Source organism: Aulonocara stuartgranti (assembly GCF_965226115.1).
Source record: "Aulonocara stuartgranti genome assembly, chromosome: 15".
Taxonomy (NCBI): Eukaryota; Metazoa; Chordata; class Actinopteri; order Cichliformes; family Cichlidae; genus Aulonocara; species Aulonocara stuartgranti.
In genome coordinates, this window is record NC_138951.1 from 1,117,501 (window position 1) to 1,135,036 (window position 17,536).

The following is a 17,536-nucleotide window of genomic DNA, read 5'->3' on the forward strand; positions in this document are numbered from 1 at the left end:
TGAATGCTGCCTGTGCTTAGAGCGTGCAGTGCCTCAGTGCTCCACTTCTGTGCAACAGCCATGTGCCTCATAGTGCAGTCACACTAATTGGCCTCTGCTCTCTGAGTATGCACACACACACACACACACACACACACACACACACACACACACACACACACACACACACACACACACACACACAGCCTCTCCTCAGATCTGGCAGGCTCTCCAGATTTTGGATCTTTCTGGGCATTGATCTAATCACCTCGGTCGTACCTCTCTGCCTGTCTCTTTCAAGCTTGTTATCAAACTCCTGCCTCTACTGCCTCGCTGCACTAAGAGCGGTTTGATGGTGCTTCCTGTTAATTGTTCACTTTTCGAGACAAATAGATTTTCAAACACAGGTATTACATGTGACACACAACACACTGTGGGATGACGCTGAGACTGAAACTCCTTCCTTTTTCTTTTTATTAAGTTTTATTTGGCGTTATCAAAATTTCCTGCAGACTCATTGACTGTGTTAATTTTACGAGGCACGGTACATCCATATGCTGTATTTAAAAATACACCAAAAGTATTCACTCATGCATCTAAATCATTGACCTCAGGTGTTCAATCACTGCCGTGGCCTCAGGTGTACTAAACCAAGCAGCTATGCATGCAGACTGCTTCTGCAAACACTTGTGAACGAATGGTGGAGCTCAGTGGAGTCCAGCATTGTAATAGGATGCCACCCGTGCAACAACTCCAGTCCTCACGACTAATTATTCCTCTGTCAACTGTTAGTACTGTTATTACAAAGTGGACACAGTTTTGAATGACAGCAACTCAGCCATGAAGTGGTAGGTAGTGTCTTTCTGGTGCTGGGCTCTGCCCATAGTGCCAGTGAAAGGAACTCTTAAGCACTGGCATACCAAGACATTTGGGACAAATTCATGCTCTCAACTTCGTGGGAGCAGTTTGGGGATGGCCCTTCCAACATGACTGTGTACCAGTGCACAAAGCAAGGTCCATAAAGGTCCGTAAAGACCTAGCCTTGAGTAAGTCTGGTGTAGAAGAACTTGACTGGCCTTAACAGAGTCCTGATATCAATCCCACCTTTGGGATGAATTAGAACGGAGACTGTGAGGCAGGCCAGAAACTCACAAATGTGCAGAAAATCTGAAGCGGTTACAGCTGACATTACATTAAACCCTATGGATTAAGAATGGGACGTCACTCAAGGTCACTAATAGGCAGACTGCTTGCCTCCACCCCTGGGGAAAGGGTAACATCTCCTGGGTTTAGGTTCCCCCTCTGGGGGCGAGGGTACCTGGACCCGGGGTATAGAGTATGTTTGGGGAGTGTAATTGTGTGTACAGTGTCCATTTGTGTCTATCTTTACGCTGTGTGAGTGCAGAGTATTTGTATATGTGTGCATGAGGGTGGGAATGCATGTTTGTGTCTGTGTGTGCCGGTTTGTCTGTGTCTATATGTCAGGTCGGGTCTTAGACTCCACCTCTCTGGGAACTCCCAGGCCCTCCAAGGCCTGTCTCCCCTCACCACACTCCCTGCCGGTGACTGATGCCCTCAGGGGTCGGTGCGTTGGTGGATCTTGGTGTCCGGGGCTGGGCGCTCAGGTATGTACCAGCTCACTCCCGGTGGCTACTTGGCGGGGCCTGGTGCCTGTTGCTCGGTCAGGCCTCTTCTCAGGCCTCTGGGCCTGCGGCTCGGTTCACTCTGGCACAGCTGGCTGCCGGCAGAGCCGGCGGGCACACCACTGCAGCCTCCTCTGGCTTCTGCTCCGTGGCTGCTGGGTGACCCCTCGTCTGGGGCTCTTCTCAGCTCTTCCCAGGAGGGTGGCACGGATGCCCCTCCGGCGGTCCTCCTTGGGCTCTCGCACTCTGGGGCCTCTGGATGTCTGGAGCCTGGATCTCCTCCATGCCTGCTTCATGCCCTGGGGGGCGGGGCTATGGCTACATCCTCTTGCAGACCATTACATGGGGAAACCTTTTGAATACAAGCGCACTGATCCACACAGGCGTGCACACGGGTGTTCACTGTCCATAGACATAAACTACACCTTTCTTGGCTGCTACTTCCAAGCACATTGTGCGCTGTCTGTCCTGCGTGCTGCACAACAACATTCAATATTTAGTATTTACTGCTGTTTACACTCAGCTAGATTAACGTGGTGGTGTTGTGTTTAGTATGTTGCTCTGTTGCTTTTGCTTGTTTTCTCCTTTTTCTCTTTTTAAGTTTCCTTTCTCACTGTCCCTCTCCCCTCCTGTTTTTCTTTTCCTTCCTCTTTCTCTCTCCCTTTCCTATCCCTCAGTCATGTCTGTCCCGTCTGTAACAACTGAAAATAAAATAAAATAAACAATAACAACAAAGGTCGATCGGACCAATACGGCAAGGCCGTGATGATCCACTTGGCAAAGTAAATCCATCGGGTCTCCTTGTTAGTCTTCAGACAACAATTCTGACGGCTAAAGAACCAAATGGGACAGGCAAAAAAACCCAAACAAACAAAAAAAAACGACGAGCAAATACCTTCAGTACTTAAATAACGCACATAGACACCGTGTCACGGTTAGCGCTGGCAGACCATGGGGATGAGGGAGGTCTGGGCTTCTCTGCTTGGGCTGGTGCCCCCGCGACCCGGCCCCGGATAAGCGGAAGAAGATGGATGGTGCTGTGCATTATGGCCACCAGTGTTGGCAAGTTACTTGAAAAAAGTAATCAGTAACTAATTACTGATTACGCCTCCAAAAAGTAATCCTGTTACTTTACTGATTACTTATTTTAAAAAGTAATTACTTAGTTACACGAAACACAACCTAAATATGTAATAAAGCGTCAGACCTTTCAGCCCAATTCTATTTTTTCTGCATGATATGAAATGTAATCAAATGAAAAAGTCTCTTTTTAAAAATAGTTTTATTAGTTTTAATCTTTTAACTTTATGCACATTTCATCAAGCAACAATTAAATTATATGCAACTGTGTTTGACTTTAATGTTTTTAACATTTAAACCTATTTCCTGCATACTCCTGCATATGAAATAAAATCACGTTTTATGTTTACACTCTTTCAAATAGATAAAAGTAAACAGCAGAAAATCAATAAAATCAAAGATTCAGCAGCTCTGAGTCCTGTCGCTCTTAAATCTATTTTCACCTGTTTAGCAGGAGTGCTGCAGCGCTCGTGCCAGTGGGGGGATCCGAGGGTTTCTCGGTAAATGACACCGTGGCGGCGTGCTCGCTCAGAAGTTTAGGGGTTTTTTCCAGTAGAAAGAAGTTTTCTTCCCATGCAGAGTTTACAGCAGACGCTGATGTTTTTGTCACTTTTATGGAATCAAACTCAAAGTAAGGTCAGTACTTCCACACTGTAAACGCTGCACGCTCATACTCTCTCCCGCACTCGAGCTATGATCCATTGTTGATCTGCACACGTCTGTTACCACGAACGTCGCACGTTACATTAGCACGTTACATTAGCACGTTACATTAGCACGTTACATTAGCACGTTACATTAGCACGTTACATTAGCATGTTACATTAGCACGTTACATTAGCACGTTACATTAGCACGTTACATTAGCATGTTACATTAGCACGTTACATTAGCCTGAACAATTCACAGAGATCTCAGAGGTTTTGCTGTCAGTTTCCTGCCCTAAAATATAATAAAACTGCAGCTTTCAAATATCAGTTTGATGATGAAACAATAAACAACATTTACAAGAGGCAACACTACACCAAAAATCCACAGTTTTCCACAATAACCCCCCAACCCTTCCACAAACACACCGTTGTGTCGTGGCCAGTGGCGTTGGTGCCCCCCCCGGCACACAGTGAGTGGCCGTTTGTCACCGTGTTCTCATGCAATCAGCTGAGGCATCAGAGCGCAACTAGCAAGAAGGCGTGAGGGACTGCTCGGTGCCAAAATGAGCGACCGGAGGGAGTCACGAGGGAGCGAGATGAAGGCAAGGGGAGAACGAGAGCGGGAAATACTTGAGAGAGCCAGTAGATGCAGTACACACTCTCAGAGGCTTCTGTCACTGCAGAGTTAGAGGAAGGCACCGAGGGGGGGGGGGGCTGATATGGAAATAAAGGAGGAGGAAAGTGAGGACACAGGAGAAAAAAGAGACAGATAATGAGGATGGGAATCAAAGTGAGTGACAAAGGAAAGGAGGGGAAGGAGGATAAAAATAGGAGGGGAAGGCGAGCATTCAAGAACGCGTGAGAAACGGCGTTCTCTGCAGCTCAGACCACGACGCCACACTGCAGCATCACTCCCACTGTCCAGCAACACACTGCGTTTGATTTATGACCTCATTACAAGGCTGCTGTCAAGGTTAAAAAAAGCGAATTCATCTACTCACCACACATACCTCTGGGTGCAGAGTGTCCACCCACGAGCTCGGCTCTCAGACTACAGACAGCATTCATGTTTTTAAATTCATTTTGAGGGCACACTTCTCTTATTTATCCTACAGAATTATTGCTCTCTTTTGGTGCTATTCTGTGTACGGGAGGGTCTGAATCAGACGTATTGCTAATGCACAAAGAAACAAGAGGGCAGGGAGGAGCTGGAGTCATGAAACAGACCGAGCTTTAACGTCCACTATAGAATTAGCCTCTGGTTCTCATTCTGCATGCACAAAATGCTCCCGTTGCTAATATCACATATTCAATTCAATTCAATTCAATTTTATTTATATAGCGCCAAATCACAATAAGGGTCGCCTCAAGGCGTATCCCTGTAGAGAACTGCTTCTGCCAATTAGCAATATGTGAAGTCCGGTGCAGGCTGTCTGTTTGATAGACTGGGGCTCAGTGCAAGCTCAGCTCATGCGCTTCCATCTCAGACCCAACTTTTTGCAGGATGAGCAAAGATTTATTCAAAATAAATAAAGCAATCAACACCATAAAAATGTGGCTTTTTGCCCAACTTAGTTTTGCGTGGCACTCATTCAGTTTTCATGGTCAGGATTGAACCTTGTTGCAGTTGGAAATTTGTATTCATGCCTGATCCTGCAGAAACCTCCAGATTTAAAGGAGTAATCCAGTTACTGTGAGTATCATGTGGGACAGTCAGAGCAGGTAGATTAGAAAAGAATGATCGAGAGTAAGTATGAAGTATGAACCGATCCTCACACAATGAATTCTGTGTTTTTCATTGTTTAACCGAGTTCTGACTTTCTTTGAACTTCAGCTGTGTTTATCTATCCTCAGAATTACATTTAAAGCCTTTTTAACTAATGAATGTAATCACCTCCACCGGGAGGTTAAACATGGAAGCTCAGGAGCTTTGAATGAATTTGGCTAAAGCTTCGTAGAGGTGTAGAGCGGGCTCTTGTTAACAATTCATTGAAGAGTTGCCTCACTTCCACCGAGGTCTTCAAGATCAACTCAATGATTTATTGGTGGAAAACTGACAGAAATCTTTGTAACTTGGAAACTATGATTTTTTACCCTCACACCTCCACATTGTTAGTTTTTCTTCATCATTACATTTTAGCTGCTGGACACTCGAACAACATGTCGCCTTCACTCAGATTTAAACACAGATCAAATCAGTCCCTTGCCTGGTCTTACTTCAGGGTTTGTCTGACCTTTCTCTACCACTTCCATTTAAATAACAAATTACTGCAACTCAGTGAGTTTTAGTCACAAAGTTTAGGACCTCTTACATATGGCCGTGTGTTTTTTTTATCAACAAATCTCCACATGGTTCCCTTTCCTTCCTTTAAAGCAACACATCACCCAGCAGAGAATCATCTGGTGTCTCGTGTTAACAGTTTATTGCATTCTGCACTGTTACCCTGTTACTGCAGAGCACTGTTCACCACACTTTACCGTTACACTGAGCCACTGTAGTGTCGTCTCATATTTATTTTGATATCAATTCTGTTTTTGAAATAATTGACTCAATATATATTTATATATTACCATCATTTATTTCTTTACATATGCCATTGGACTTAGAGCCTGCGGCACAATCATAACTGCTGCATGTTCAATGAACTTAGAGTCTCATGTGATCTGTTGGACGCTCGCAGTCACTTTCTGTCTTCAGAGCTTCAAGAAAGCAATAAAATGACATTATGTTGGAGTCAGTTTATGATAACACGATTAACTGTGATAAATCGGTGAACACTGTGAATCTGTTGCTGTGTATGTACACGGAAATTCACATCACACAAGATTTCACATTATCTTTTCATTCAGAGTCTCGGAGACTTGAAACTTGCTTTAAAATGGGAAAATAACCAGAATGCAGCCAGCTGGCAACCAGTTGAATTGAGTCTCCTTCTACAATTAGACACTGTTGCCAACAAGTTGCGTTCACTGACACAGACTCACACTGATTTCAAAGTGTTGCCAACCTGTCAGATTAGGCATCTGCAACCTTGGTCATTCTACCCGAGGATGAGTTCAGTCAGAGACAGGCTGCTTCCCATTTGATGAGCTGTGATCAGCAGTGGTCACCCAGACGTCGAGGGTTTCGCACGCTCAGTCTCTGGATGGCCACAATGTTGCACAGCAAAAAGTCTGAGGTCAAATCCAGGCTGGTGCTTTTCTGTGTGGAGGTTACACCTTCTCCTCGTGCCTGTGTGGGTTTTTCTCTGCTGCCCTGGCTTCTTCATGGTAAAAACATGTTTGGGTCTGCCCTGAACAGCTGTTTTAGCATGCTTCCTCCTTCTGAAGCAGGAAGGGTAGCAGCTCTTTCTGCTGATTGGTTGCTCCTTGCAAGGAAGCGAAGGTTTGAACAGCAGGTGGGAGGAGCTTGTGTGCTCAAAAACAAACATGGAGCTGGACCAAGATCCAAAATAGGGATTTGCACCATCTATGATGTCATGAAGCAAAACATTAATAAATAAATGAAGTAGTTGAATTTTGACTCCAGTACAAACGTTATAATTGAGTGTTGGAGCAGTGATGACTAATCACCATGGAAAACAAATCTGTTCAGTACTCGAGGCTATCCGGTTAGCTCAGAAGCAATCATCACTTCCACAAAATATCCAATCAGTCTTTTATACATGCTATTAAAATAAACCGACCACGTGGTCTTTTTCACTGCCAACAACCACACAACAGCCACACAACTCAGCTACTATTCGCTCACTTTATAAGTATGTGTGGGGTTACACACACAGAGCCCCTTACCTCAAACCTAACCTGTAACTTTGTCACTAAAACCACATTTGGAGTCTCAAAAATGTCTTCAGACTTGTGTAGAGCAGGATTTTGGTCCCCATGGTAAACGTCCATTTTTAACAATATCTTTTAAACAAAGCAAGAGTAAACTTCAGTTTAGCAATTAAGGGTAGTTTTGGTAAATTTGTCAGGAGTAACACAGCTGCTCCAAAACTGAAATTTCCCGTCTGAGGCTAACAGTCCTCTTCTCTACAGCTTCTGTCACAGACAGCAGACTCTCCTCTCTCCATAGTCTGCTCTCTCAGTGACGCAGCAGCTGCTCAGTTTACCTGCTGCAGATGCTGTTCGTGATGCTGCATCTCTGCTATAGCATGCTTTGAAAGCATATAGGATGGTGGAGAGAGAGACAGATGACAGAAGGAAGTGAAACGAGCCATTATCAGACATCAGAGAGAGAAAGCAGACGAGTGGAGGTGAGGTAAATGAAGTAAGAAACTTAAACGGGGAGGCAGATGGAGAAGGCGAGAGAGCGAGTCAGACGGGAGGCTGAAAATGTGAGAAAGAAGAGGAAGCGTGAGGGCTTCACTCCTGGTCCTCTCCAGCAAGAGCAATCGCACACTGAATTATAGCATCTAGACATATCTGTGAAAGTCTTGTGAGATGACCACAAACAAACGTTACTGCACTCATTTAGCCACAAAGGAGCATTAAAAGTGTTATACAAGTAAAAGAAGCTAATGCACTTGCATCAGCGTTTTCAGTTATACAACTATCAATGAAAAAACTTGACATGTTTTCTTTTCTCTTTTCCTCACAAGTCGTGCTCATATTTAATATGAAAGCTGATGCAACTAACAGTTTAGCAAAGAGATTCCAGAAATAAACCTCAACTCCCTGCAGAGAGAGAGAGCTCAGGCCATTTCCAGCATGGTGTTCACTATCAAACGAAGGCTAAAACAACAGAAAAAACACCCTATGTGAGACAACAGAAACAGCCAGTCACATCTGCAATATCGACATTTTTAAGCAGGCACACTATGCTCCCATCTTAGACCCTACCTGGGCAGCTCACCTGCAGCTAATTTATGGCAATCAACAGAGGGTATTTATGGCCAGCTTCACCGTCGCCTCACTGCCAGTTTGTCAGCCACCCTAAGTTGGTAACTGGCTCACATTCTAGCTCGGGGTCCAAGGTCTTGTTTGCTTGCTTTGCTTCTTTGCTCCTAGCTGGTTACATCACGACATCACCGCCAAGATTCACCTTTTGGATTCTGGTCACAAACACTCACAGGATTTCAGCCACACTAACCTGCTTGGCCTCCTGCCATCACCACCCACGCAGATTCTGGAAAACTCAGGTCAGACCTTCTTAACACTCCATCCGAGTATCCACTATAACCTCTGGCCCAATCCACGCACCCACTAACACCTTTTCTCTCTCCCTCCAATGCGCTCTGCGAGCACCGGTCACCGGTTATGTCTCGGGCCGCCACGCTGGAATTTTCCACCTAGTATTATATTGTGTATCAATCCACGCCAAGCTTCTAGGTTTTGTTTCACCTTGTCAGTGACATGTCGTTGTAAACAAAAGCTTCTTCAGTTAAACTGTCCTGCCTCCGCACAACAATCCTGAGTCCAGTTCTGGTACAGGCCTCTGGCCCCCTTGAGAGATCTAGCAACAAGCCTTGCTGAGTCTCCGGTACAATCCTGTAACACTTTATAGCGAAGCTCATGACTAAGGATGAAATTCTTCTGTATTCCACTATAATGTGTCTCTTTCTTGTAAAATTCCCAGAAGTCGGACAAGGTTAAACAACTCCGTGATACGGCCTGTAGCCCTGAGATCGCACTGTACTTACGACGTAAAAGGGCAAAATATTATTTGTTTTTCTGCAAAATTACTCTGCAATAAAATTAATTATGCAGTGCTTAAGTGTACTTACATTATAATTATTTCTTTGTTTTCTATAATAACCTGACTTGTTACTCCCTCATTCTAGTATGCCTAACTTTAAGTATTTGTATGGAAATATATTTGCATTGTAATTTCAAATAAAACAATGAAATTTCATTTGATTACAGGGGAATTAGTTTGAATCCAAACAATACAATTTGTGGATTTTATAGGCAGCTTGATCCACATAGTAAGTGCTACACCAAGAAAACCAGAAACAAAGTAACCATGCTTACGTTGCCCATATGTGGACGCATCGTCCTATAAATACCAAAGAATAGCTTTAGTTTGATTTTGCAAAACACCATTTGCTAATACTGGCTGCTCACCCTAAGCATGGCGTAGGATTAGAGTCAGGGTTAGCACATATGATGACCTCAGAGGGTCATCAAAATGCTCCAAAAGACGCCAACACCAGAAACAGTCTTAAGGTTAGTGACTGAGATTAGCAGAGGTGACCAGCAGCAGTGGCGTTAATCACGCGTGACTACAGCGCCGGATTCAGCCTGGGTGTGAAGCTTAAAATAACAGGTGGACAGGTTGAGCGAGACAAAGCAGCTGATTATCTGTAATCTGGTATTTTGCAGTCTCTTCGGTCTTTCCTGGATCGGATCTGGTCCTTCGGGAGTCCAGCCTCTCCTCCACTGTGAGTTTGAACTCATGCATGAAGCTACAGACGCAAAGGTGAAAGTGGATTTCTCTTAAGTCTGCGCGGATGCTGCTGCTTTGTAGCGATGACCTCAGCGTTTTGTGAGTTTAGATGCTTGCAGTTGAAAAAAGGAACGAGAGGAGCTCTGACGACAGCTGGTGTTGTTTTCATGTACAGTGATGTTGAGAGAGGATCGCGACACCGTGGGGAAATGCTCCATCGAGAAGATGTTCTCCTCATTAACGAGAGGAGAGGAAGAGGTGAAAGCCAACTTCTTTTTTAGTAAATAATGGATATCCTCTGAAATATTCAAAGTCTGCATTTGAATTATGTAACGCAGCCTCTGCGAATCAAACGTCTCGGTCAGAGTCGGAGTTTCGAGAGGCTGAAGATGGAAGTCAAAGGTCGTCGTCGTTACTTCTGCTTAAAACAAAGAGCGTTCCCCGGCTCTAAACGGTGACCGCTGTTACCGCATTACATAAAAACTGATCATTGCAATCCTCCGTCTCTGCTGTTGTTTTTCTTACGCACACGCCCACATGCACTCATGCACACGCAAAATTAGACAGGCGCCACTGATTGCCTTGAATTTTGCATGACAGGGACTGACATGCAATCAGTGGCTGGATTTTCTTTGCTTACCCCGTGGCAGTCTGCTGTGTGGGCCTTTTTTTTTCCTTTATAAGAGCCCCCCCCCCCCCCACATAATTAGGCTTATGCTTTTCTTTGTGTGCTCTTAAATAGTTTTGCTGCTTGTGTTTTAATGTTCTCTGGGACATGCCACGACTTGGGGAACTACAGAAACACGAGGAAACTGGAAGACAAACACTGGGGAAAGAATCAGCTTGATAACGGAGAAGGGGACAAAGACGAGGTCAAATACACCAGGGCAACTGAATACAGTTAGAGCAGAGCAGACAGGGTCGGGATTTAGCTGATTGATTTTGATGAATTAACACGTAAATTCAGGTTGAGACAACTCTTCTCCTACTGTGCTTTTTATCGGCCTGGCTTGTTATCCCTCACTTTGTAAGAGGACTTGTTGATTCAACAATCCTTCGATACAAAACACAAACACGTAAATTCAACTTATCAAATGTACGGCGTCCACAAAGCAGCTCACAGACATGCTCTGTCAGCATGCTTCACAGGGCACTGCGCCTGAAATGGTCCCACATTTATTCTCAGACAGGAGGAGAACATCTTTGAGCACAGAGCGTGAATCACCAGTAAACACCGGCCTGTCTCTGGACGTTAAAGCTAAAGTTAAATAATGTGTTTTTGTTAGTCCCCGTAGGGAAATTCCTCCTCTGCATTTAACCCATTCACTCAGTGAAGCAGTGGGCAGCCACCAAAGCAGCGCCGGGGGAGCAGTGTGTAGGGACGTACCTCGCTCGGGGGTACCTCAGGGTAGCCGTTCAGTAACCCCGACCTTCCGATCATGGGGCAAGCACTCTACCTCCTGAGCTATCCCTGCCCCCCTGGATAGTTATGTCATAAATATCCAGACTGAGAGCCACTTAAAAAGATAAAGGCCAAAAACACAGTTCTGGCCTTTATCTTTTTATTTGATGACCACTAAAAAAGGTCAATTGGGCCTTAAATGTATTACATTAAATGAAATACTGTAATTATATTCAAATTGGAAAATAATTGCATTAAAATCAATGGATACGTATCCGATACTTGAGGGATTTTGTTTATTTTAATGCATGTGGTTTTAGTTCTCGTGCAGCCAGTAAGCTATTTTATACACACACATGTAAATCATCAAGGAGACGGCGTGAATGTTTCAGGTTTCATCAAATGAAACCATCTCTCTCACAAACACATATATATACACATCCTGGACTGGCAGGGAACAGTAATGCCACCTGTCCCACTGACAGGTGATTGGTTACATTATATGTGCGTCCCTCCATCTGCAAATGCAACAAAAGCTACAAATCAAATGACTTTGATCACCTGCAGCATAACCTGGGAGCACCTGTATTTATTCCTGCTGACTTTATATTTGAAATGTTTACTCCAGGATAGTAAAATACTACAGAAGTACTACGGTAATATCAAAGATTCCTCCTGCTACATGAAGACATCCTTTGGGAAGTTCTGCTCACCATCCTTTCTACTTAAGACCAACGTACAAGACCAAAACAGTCACTGTGTGGTCAAAGGACAGCACTGACTCACTGAGAGGCGACTTCAACGGTACCGAATGCAACATTTTGATTGTTCCGACATTAGGGCTGCCCCAAACGATTATTTTGATAGTCGACTAATCACCGATTATTTTTGCGATTAGTCGACTAATCAGATCATCATCCATTGGACGTAAAACGTACAGCTTACTGCACCAGCAGCATCTGCTCTTATATAACTATCATTAGCTTACAGCTTTAAGTGTTTAAGGTGCTAACTAAAAATAAAGACAAGATGATAGTTTATTAAATTTTAATGACATTTGCAGATTGTTTCGGTGAAGTTTAATAAACTCCTTGCTATCTAAAATATAACAGGACACCGGAGTAAATTCTCCAGCATCTCACACTTCTGATAATCAGCTGTCTGCTTGACGTTTATTCAGCTGTGTAAAAACTATAACTTTAATCTCAGCCAAACCGATTTACTCAGGAACAAATAAAACACTAAAAAAAAGCCAAACAATAACATTTTAAGTTATCTAAGTGACTCATATATGTTTAACCTGAGTAGTGAAAGACGGCGGTGGGTTTGAAAACGATCTGCCGGGAGTCCGGTGTTCTCACGGCTCTAGTTAGCCTAGCCCCCGGCTAGCTAACGAGCTAGTGGGTAACAGACGTCTCCAAAAACGTCGGAGCGCTTTTGAAAATATGTGGTGTCTTGATAAACTGAGCAGATATTTGAGGTTTACACAGCTACATTCCTGCCTGAAAATATGTTAAACGTTTATTTTGTGACCCAGAAAGAATAATAAGAGTAACATTAAAACTAACTAGCTGCCGCCATTGTTGGAAACTGAGCTGGGCCGCGCTATGAATTCTGGGACACAGCTTCTTCTTCTTCTTCGGGGTTTAACGGCAGCTGGCATCCTTGTACATGCAGTGCTGCCATCTTCTGTTTCAGTCCGTTATTACACTCTTAAATCCTGCTACTTATTCCTGCGTCTTTTGTGATCTTACAAAGCTTCAAACGACGCGTCGACTATTAAATCAGTCGTCGACGATTTTGATAGTCGACGTAATCGTGACTAGTCGACAAATCGTGGCAGCCCTAATGTGGAAGGAGGCAGGAAAGGACCCAAAATGCAGACTCAATGCAGAGGCACAACTTAAACTCAAAATGGCTTTAATGCTGGACACGAGAAAAACTAAACTTGAATATACAAAATAAACTTGGAAGGCAGAGACCACACAGACATGTATGAGGGAGATCACAACCCTGACAAAGAGAAACACAGGGCTTAAATACACTGAGGGACAATGAGGGAATGAGACACAGAAGGAGAGCATAGCTGGGAGTTATTAGGCCGGACGAGACAAGGAGCGCAAAACTAGAAACACTGACATGAGACATGGACCTTCAAAGTAAAACAGGAAACACATCGACTGAACTCTAGACATGTAAACTTAACAGAGACCGGGGAGACAGGACAAAGAGACCTGAAACGCAGGACAGAAAGGCACAGAGTGGACACATCTAACAAAACCTAAGAACTGAAACCTTAACAGCCATAACCAAAGCCTAGGATAACAAGAACAATAATCACAACAGTACAAAGGACGCAGAACATAAACCATAATATAAAATAAACAAAACCATAAAAAACACAAGAACTCAAAATGTTGGGTCACAAAGACCCAGAACTACAGTAACCGTAACACAATCCTCTCCATGCTTCGTTATGAGACAGCTCAGGGCCTGATATGAACTTTCACTGGGAAAGATCTCCACATGGACGTGTATCTGCACTTGTTCTCAAGGTTAAATCTAAAGGTTAGCTGTGCTGGGCACGGCAGCACCAAGGCATGAATAAAGATGAATCTCAAGTCAAATGTGAATCATGTTATTCTGTGGTAGAAATACAGTTTTAAATAAAAAGGAAATAAATGAAATCCTTTCCTTCTATCACCCAACACACTATCTTCAACTGTAACAAAATATTTTAAAAGATCAAAGAAAAGATTTAAACTTCTCATTTTGATTGTTTGTATTCAGGTGTTTCAAGAAGAAGGCGGTTAAAGGAGAAATGCCAGCCTTTGGTGTTCTTGGAATCGAACCTACAAACTTAGGATGTCTTCTTGGCAGAATTGCTGGAGGTTAATCAAGTTAGATGGAGAATATTGGTGCACAGCCATTTTCAGGTCTGTGTCAGAGGCGATGTTAGGTTCAGCTTCTCACTCTGACTTGGTGAAAATATTCCTGTGTGCTCTTGGCAGGTTGTTGTCTTGGTGCAAATAGAAACTTTCCCCCCCATCCTGCCATTTTAGGCACTCTGGTAGAGGAATTTTTCATCTGGCTCAAGCCAAGACTACCTGCATAACCTATCCATGGGGAAAAGAAGATATGAAGAGAAACTATGATTTCTGGGGACTTCATATTCTGCCCTGGCAGCTTTATTTAAATCCCTGGAAGTGGCCATGTCTCTCCATGAGCTCCAGTTTGGCATTTTAGCTAAGCTAACATCGAAGACATTTAAAGAATAGCTGGAAGGCAAAGAAGCACCGTACTGTTTTGCCCTTCAGGTGGGTGTGTCCCAATTCATGTGAAAACTATGAATTGGTGATTGTTCCATCTGAGAACAATGGAGGTTAAGTGTTCAGGACATAATGCAGGTCATCAGCTTACAGGAAAGCCAGGCTTGATCATCGACTCCTCTGCTCCGTGTGTTAAAGTGTAAATGAGATACTGAAAAGTTTAAAGTCATAGAATAAAGTGCTGCTCGAATAGCTAAATGTGACTTGCTCTAAAAACAGTTTGAGGACCCAGTACGAGTAAACCAGTCCCTTTACCAGTCATGTGGTTTCCAGAGTGGCACCTCTTCCAACAAGCCAAACGTGTTCAGTCTTTTTCTAATTAGTAAGTAAGTAAAATTTATTTATAAAGCGCTTTTCACAGACAAAAATCACAAAGTGCTTTACAACACAGGAAATGGAAATATAAAAACAATATAACAGTAAATAAAACGATGTAAAACAATAAAACTATAAAAACAGCATAAGAAGAAATTAATCAAATGCTTCTCTAAATAAAAATGTCTTCAGCTGTTTCTGAAAAGAATCAATGGAGTCCGTGCAGCGAAGAGAGAACTCCACAACCGTGGTGCCACAGAAAGGCCCGATCACCACGAGTTTTAAAACGAGTGCGCGGTACCACCAGCAGTCTCTGATCTAATGACCTTAAAGCCCGAGAAGATGTATGTGGTTTCAGCAGGTCAGATAAATATTGAGGAGCTTGACCATGCAGGGCCCTAAAGGTTAGAACTACAATTTTAAAATCCATCCATCCATCTTCATCCACTTTGTCCAGGGCCGGGTCGTGGGGGCAGCAGCCTAAGCAAAGAGGCCCAGACCTCCCTCTCCCCAGCCACCTCCTCCAGCTTATCCGGGGGAATACCAAGGCGTTCCCAGGCCAGCCGAGAGATATAATCTCTCCAGCGTGTCCTGGGTCTGCCCCGGGGCCTCCTCCCGGTGGGACATGCCTGGAACACCTCACCCAGGAGGCGCCCAGGGGGCATCCTTGTCAGATGCCCGAACCACCTCAGCTGGCTCCTTTCGATGTGGAGCAGCAGCTGCTCTACTCTGAGCCCCTCCCGGATGGCCGAACTTCTCACCCTATCTCTAAGGGAGAGGCCAGCCACCCTTCGGAGGAAGCTCATTTCTGCCGCTTGTATCCGCGATCTCGTTCTTTCGGTCACTACCCACAGCTCGTGGCCATAGGTGAGGGTAGGGACGTAGATCGACCGGTAAATTGAGAGCTTCGCTTTTACACTCAGCTCCCTCTTCACCACGACGGACCGGTGCAGCGTCCGCATTACTGCAGCTGCAGCCCCAATCCGTCTGTCGATCTCCGGCTCCCTTCTCCCATCACTCGCGAACAAGACCCCGAGATACTTGAACTCCTCCACTTGGGGCAGGAACTCATCCCCGACCCGGAGTGGGCACTCCACCCTTTTCTGGCTGAGAACCATGGCCTCAGATTTGGAGGTGCTGATCCTCATTCCCGCTGCTTCACACTCGGCTGCGAACTGTTCCAGTGCGAGCTGGAGTCCCTCACCCGATGAAGCCAACAGAACCACATCATCTGCAAAAATCAGAGATGAGATTCTGAGGCCACCAAAGCGAAAGCCCTCCGCCACTTGGCTGCGCCTAGAAATCCTGTCCATAAAAATTATGAACAGAACCGGAGACAAAGGGCAGCCCTGGCGGAGCCCATCACCCACCGGGAACGAGTCCGACTTATTGCCGGCAATGCGAACCAAGCTCTTGCAACGGTTGTATAGGGATCGAATGGCCCGTAGCAATGGGCCAGACACCCCATATTCCCGCAACACCTCCCACAGGACACCCCGAGGGACACGGTCGAATGCCTTCTCCAAGTCCACAAAACACATGTAGACTGGTTGGGCAAACTCCCATGCACCCTCAAGTATCCTGGAGAGGATAAAGAGCTGGTCCAGTGTTCCGCGACCAGGACGAAAACCGCATTGTTCCTCCTGTATCCGAGGTTCGACTAGCGGGCGAACTCTCCTTTCCAGCACCCTGGCATAGACTTTCCCAGGGAGGCTGAGGAGTGTGATCCCCTGTAGTTGGAACACACCCTCCGGTCCCCTTTCTTAAATTTTAAAATGAAACCTAAAATTTACAGGCAACCAGTGAAGGGAGGCCAAGACTGGAGTGATATGCGATCTTCTCTTGGTGCCTGTTAAGAGACGTGCTGCAGCATTCTGCACAGTCTGAAGACGATTTAAGGCTGATTTGTTAAAACAAGTAAAAAGGCCGTTACAGTAGTCTAAACGAGAGGAAATAAAAGCATGAATAATCATCTCAAGTTCAAGCTTTGATACCATTAATCTGATTGTCATGAATGTTAACATTTAACATGCTGACTGAAGCCTGTAGCCTCTGACATGTAACGCTTTGGGGTTTTTTCATTTGCTCTGAGCATTGCATGATCGCACATTGAATTTTGTGGGATCGTCCACTCCTGGGAAGATTGTGTTAACCAGCACCTCGATGCTCCGGACCAGCAAACTGCCAAAACTCCTGCTTTTATAGAGGTGCTCACACGTTGTGTTAGTCAAATGATTAGCAGTACATAGCTAATACTTACAGAGCTTTATGTTTCAAGTGGAACTAGATACCAAGAATGACAATCAGCCTGCATTTACTTGGTGCTGACAAACTCTAATGGCAGTTCTTTCTTATGTTTGATGAGTGCTCATGGTATAAATACCATAACACTCTGAAACTTGTGCCACTGAGGGGAAATAATCAACACAGAGGTGAGAGGATACTGCGTTTTAATAAAGAGCACAAGGCAACCAAGGCTTGCAAAGAGAAGTTGCATGAACTCTAAAGCTGTTAATTCAATAAAAAACCCACTTTTTGTAACCCTTCATCCTGTGAGGGTAAAGATGTTGACAGCAGTGGTCAAAACAGTCCTTCAGCTGAGCATGATGGACGGTATCCAGCTTCCCTGGTTTTCATAGGAACAGACTAAGAAATACTATCTGCTGCTGTGCAGACTGCAGTTTACCCTTCACTGATTATTGTTCTAGGCTTTCCAAGCATGAATGTCTGCTGGCTATCAAACGTCAACA